Source organism: Zeus faber (genome assembly GCF_960531495.2).
Source record: "Zeus faber genome assembly, chromosome: 6".
NCBI classification, from domain to species: domain Eukaryota; kingdom Metazoa; phylum Chordata; class Actinopteri; order Zeiformes; family Zeidae; genus Zeus; species Zeus faber.
Window position 1 is genome coordinate 4,822,079 of NC_137201.1, and position 6,005 is coordinate 4,828,083.

A 6,005-nucleotide genomic window follows, 5' to 3' on the forward strand; every position below is an offset into this window, starting at 1 on the left:
AATAATGGGGTGGTCAAAGTTTTTTTTATATTTCAAAATAATTATTCGACACCGATGATCCATGATCATATTGCCATTAAGACTGCAACCAAGGAAAAGGAAATTAAGTCATTTTCTGTTCATCTTCTCCTCTACCTGACTTTTGTTCTTACTTCTTTTGAATCCTCCCTTTCTTTTCCCATTTCCTTCTGCTTCAATCTCCTTCAGTTCTTCAGAGTTGCCATGCTGTCCCAAATTGGTTAAATATTAGGTTAGTATTAGCGAGGTAGAAATAGTATCCAGTAAATATAAAGGATTTTGAATAACATACAGAGGAGGGAGCTATGGTCTTTTTTTCTCCAATATATGAACACTTCACATCTCTAATAATAATACGTTCCTCCTTTATTTTTTTGCAAAGTGACCTTCATTGAAATGTACTCATCAAAGTTAGAATTTAAAAGATGACTTGTACTTTTTGTAAGTATTCGATTTGGAACCCTTCATTACAACATTAAAATATGATCAAACTACTGAGAACAATTGTTGCGCTCACTGTGACTTTTATGGAAAGGTTTTTATGATCATCCTTTTATTATCGGAAAGGAAACTGCACATTTCTTAATATATATAAAGCAACCTAGCCCGCCCATACTCACTCAGTCCAGGAACACGGCATACCGATATGTACTTGGATCGCCAATAATGCTCTGCGGGCAGTTTCTCCAGAGGCCTCTCTACATGCGACTAAAAAGCCAGTTCAAGCATCACCCTGCCTGCCAAGGGTCTGCCGAACCCTTACCAGTGACTGGATGTGGGAGGCAAATGGATCAAAGGCTGTGCCATTGTAATATATCTAAATCCATGTAATCACATAAACATATATGCACACACATAATGAGGAACACAACTTCATGTAGCTTCCAGTCACACACTATTATTTCTGCATACAGGGTTCAGTCTTTCGCAAACCTTTTAGATTGTGTCCTCCCTTGGGTTCCTGCCAAAAAGCTTGCCCCATCCTCAAAGCTTGCCTTATCTTGGCCTGACCAATTATTTTCTGCACCTGTGAGGTCAAGCTGACTGTATGTTCTCTGTATCTGTGACGTCGAACTGACCATATATTCTCCGACTCCCTGAAAATAAACTGTTTGACTCAGAGAGCTGCTCCTTAGCTCATCTGTGATCCGGAGCCGGCATAGACTAAAATCCCCGTTTGGAGGACTGTTCTTCGGTGGGACTCTGGGGCACCGCCTTGATCTACGTTCCTGATAGTGGGTAAGACAGATGTTGTACGGTGGGAAAGAAGGTTTCTAATAAATAAATAAATTAAAAAATATTCAGGATTTATTTTATGATCCAAATTCCAACAGATTTTCCTAAAGTGAAGTGTTTTATTCTAACCAAGGTTTAGAAGAAACCTGGAAATATAGTGACGACTATATTTACGATATAGATCGTAATGTACGTGAAATGAAATGGGGTTTCCACAGTTTTATTGAGATCATAAAGTACGTGAAATAGAATGAGATTTATCTATTGAGACAGTCAATAGGGAGATGAAAAAGATAAAAAGGGAGAATAACCACCAACTGACACAAAGGAAATCCCTAGGTTCATTAAATAAATTAATAAAGAAATAAATTAAATAATATAAGATAAAATAAAATAAAATAAAATAACTTGAAGTAGCCTAATAATACCCTGGGTACCAGTAATAGTAAAACGCTACAGAAGGATCAACAAGTAAGGGAATCGAAGGAATTTTACAAATGTATGAAGGGAAAAGATGAAAGAACAGTGATAAGTTTGGTGGAATGGGAAAGCTTTAGTCTAAATCAGCTACAGCAGCTGAAAGTTAGATTACAAGACAGAGAAAGGAAAAAGAATAAGAAGCAGGGAGAGGAAAAGGGACAGAGAGACGGGAATCAGGGAGAGAGACAGGGCCAGGAAAAGGGACAAAGAAAGCAGAAAGCATTAGCACCACCACCATATACCGCTAATTAATATACTTCTTTGTATCCTATGTTAATGGGGAAAATACTGGTTCTGGACCTGGACTCCCATCCTGCCGCACGGTGTCAACCTCCAAATCCACCCAACCTCGTCCTTAACGACGAGCCTAACATCATTTATGCAGACATACCAGCGGTCAACCTCGACAGCAAAGACGACGAGACACCACAAGCCTACACCGGACGCCTGAAAGTTGTTTTCCACAACCACAGTGGACTGGTGAAACCTGAAAACATGGGGGTAGCTCCCCTGACACCATATGAGACTCATCTATGATCTGCTTTCATCAACGGACTGATGTTCCCACTCGGTGACACGTTGGAATGCTTGTTTGTCACCTGGAAGACAACGACCCTCGCTGACACCATCCTCCACACTGAACACGCCTACAAGACACAGCAAAGGGACAAGGACCGGGCACAAGATCAAAAGAAACAACGTCCAGAGTCCCAGACCCAGATAACCATGCTCGAAGTCCGTCACGGCCTCAGAAAAACACCTCTCGCCGGTTTCAACGAGGTTGAGGATTCCGTTAAAGCCGCCTCAGTCGCCTCAGTCACAACCTAGGCCGCAACACATGCTATTGCTGCGGCCAGGAAGGACACTGGGCCCGCGCCTGTCCCACGGCGCCAAAGGGAAGACCACATGGCAACCGGGGTCAAACAGGGGAATCTGGACAATATCAGAGTTGACGTTGGGGGAGGGGCCCCCAGGGAAAGACCCAAGCCATGGCTCTGCACACCCTGATCAGGTGACACACACACACACACACACACACACACACACACACACACACACACACACACACACACACACACACACACACACACACACACACACACACACACACACACACACACACACACACACACACACACACACAGGACACCCGAGGTATGGGTGGCCTTCACTGATCTGAAACATCCCCTTACCGTCGCACCCACACTCGGTTTCCCTGACTATAGACTCCTGTTTACTCAGTATGAGGATCGAAAGGGTGGATATATGCTATCAGTGCTGTGTGAACCCCATGGGGGGAAGACTCTGCCCGGTTGCATATTTCTCGTCTAAATTAGAACTGATCCTACAAACTGGTAAACCAACACAAATGACACCACAAAGATTTTTGCGTGACGTGCGTCTGCTTGACATGCCAAACATAAAAATCCAACGCTGTTCCCCATTCAATCAAGGCACACTACTCGCCCCCACTGACATCACAGAAAAATAAAGTTTGAACACATCACACCTGTTCTCAGATCTCTACATTGGCTCCCAGTTAAAACTAGAATTGATTTTAAAATTCTGCTAGTTGTAAATAAAGCTATAAATGGCCATGCACATCAGTATATAAAATAAATGCTAATTACACACGAACCAGCAAGAACTCTCAGGTCCACAGTCGGTGGTCTTTTAACTGTCCCTCATAGTGCGAAAAGAGTCAAATAGGTTTGTGGCATGTGTCCAGGTCAGAGGAACACAAGACGATATCATAGCTCTCTAGATATAGTGATACAATTCTTAGAATATAGTGAGTACAGCCCATGGTTTATTCTTTGTTCTTTTATTCCATTTTTCTTTTATTTAGCGCTGAATAATTCTGTATTCAGTATTGTCGAATCTATATTTCTCCTTCCAACCAAGAGTGCAGAGCCAACTGTTATCTGCTCACTGTCATCTATCAACAATCTTCCAGCAGCGGAATTGTCACGGGCCAAAAGCCCCAGCCTTTTCAGTACCAGCCAAACATACATTAAAAATGCAGATACAGTGGCAATATTCCTGTGCAGAGAATAGAATCTGTGTGTTAAGTGTTGAATTATACAGAGTTATATAGAGTTATGAATTATTGTTGTGTTTTGTGTGTAAACGGAATCTGTGAGAGTATGGAGGTTTGTTGTATGGTCTGAACCGCGTACCATCGTCTGACCCGCGACTCAGCCAATCAACAGGCCCCATAGGAACTAAGGTGCGCAGAGCCATTTTGAAAATCTGTATTAGTGTTGACTGTCTGGGACGTGGTAAGACTTTGGTAGGTGTAGAATGTCTGTTTCCTCCTCGTGTGCACTGTATTTTGTGTTGCAGCATTATTGCTGAAATTAATTTTGTTTGAGTGCTGTTGGGATAAAGATGACGGATATATTATTGTATTGTGAGGAAAATAGAACGACATTAAAAAGTGGACGAGAAGTGGACTGTTAAAGTCACGAACGGAGATAGGAGGAAGTGAGCGCCTCCAGGGTTGCAGCGTACTGAGAGAAGTTTCTGAAAGAGATTCCAACTGCATGTGCTTTGCTGATGACGTGTGAATGTGTGTGTGTGACTAACCCCGCCCAGGATCCACATCTTAGCCACAACACAGCAAAGATTATAACACTGAGTTCCACCCACTCCAAGCTACACACATTTAGCATAGACAATAGTTCTGATTATTAACTAAAACCCATATATAACCACTACTGAACCCAACTGATCACAACAGAACCAACGGAACCAACTGAACCACCAGATCTGTTTCCCTCGCTCACCGACATCCATGCGAACCTGTGGTCAAAACGACACCAGCGCCATCAACGCTGCATCCACCGAGGAAGCCAACACCACTCCCAAAGGCTAAGTACTCACACCCGGTGATCAAACCATGAGCCGGCAAAGCACATGGCATCCATTAAACCCATTAAAACGACTCCGCAGGGTCAGAGGGACCCTGGCATTCATACTAATCACAACATTATTAATAGTACTCCCGATACCGTTGTATTATGCTCAACCGCTTCCGTCTTCAAACCTACAACCCCACAACCAATGGAGTACACATGGCCACATCGCCATACGTCTGGAACTGCATGATACACTGCACCCATGTTAACCGAAAAATAACACAATCTGTAAACACCCCCGGTGTCTATATAGATGCCTTTGGAGTTCCAAGGGAGGTCCCCTCACAAATTAAAGGCACAAAACCAAATTTCAGGTGGATTTGCATCTATACAATACTTTGTCTCTGGTTATTGACAAAAATGTCGATGGTGAACTACATCTATTATAATCAACTGTTCAATTGTTCGAGGCCCTTAGTGTGCAGCTAGACTCAACTTCAGTGGAATACTGCGTGGCTGGACAAAATATTCGGCAAACAGGGAGTCCTACTATCCAAAGGCGGTGTTATAATGCTCGTTATTTGTTTTATTCTGATGTTCATAGGATGTTGCGGGGTTTTGGGATGTGTTCTTCATTTTGTTATGCATTTCTGCATTTCGTTGTTACTCGTTGTTAGTCCGCCTTTCTTTGAAGCCTCTTTTATTCAGTACATGGAGATGTGGAGATGTTTGATCTCCGAGGGGGAGTGATGGTGAGTCTCAGAATGGTTGAACAAAGAACTCCTTCACAGAGCTTGTTAGGAGCTTCGAACATCTGGACTCGGCCAAGATAAAGATAAGGTCTTATCGTAAGGGGCCCCTCTCGCTATGTACATGTACCTGCCTTGCCGAATATATGACCAGCTTGCTCAGATCATCCGTGCTATGATTTTGAAGGTTGTGGGGGTGCAACAAATGGCGTTTTTGGCGCAACCTGAATTTTAGATACGCCCTCACACCTGGCCGAGCTGGAAATGGAGATCTGGCTGTGGGCTGCGGGCCATGGTCCCTCTATGAGACAGGTCCACTATAAGCATGGAACTCCTCAGAGTTAGATGTAGAGGTGGCAAAGAACTCAACATTCCACCAGATGACCCTTGGACCCCACGCCCCTCCAGTCCGATCCCCCTCTAGCCTGGCTAATCCCCACCTTGTTATATGGTCATCTGTTTCCTTCGCCCCTCCATCAAAAGGACTTCCTGGGTTTCCCACTGGGTTTTACCGGACGTCAAGGGCTAGGTTTTTTCTGATAACTATATACAAACGGGGTTATTTGTTGACATACCATTTATTTCTTGTGTAACGATCATTTATTTTATTGAATTTGTTCCTGCTTTATTTTTAGTATACATTTATATGAACCTATTGAGG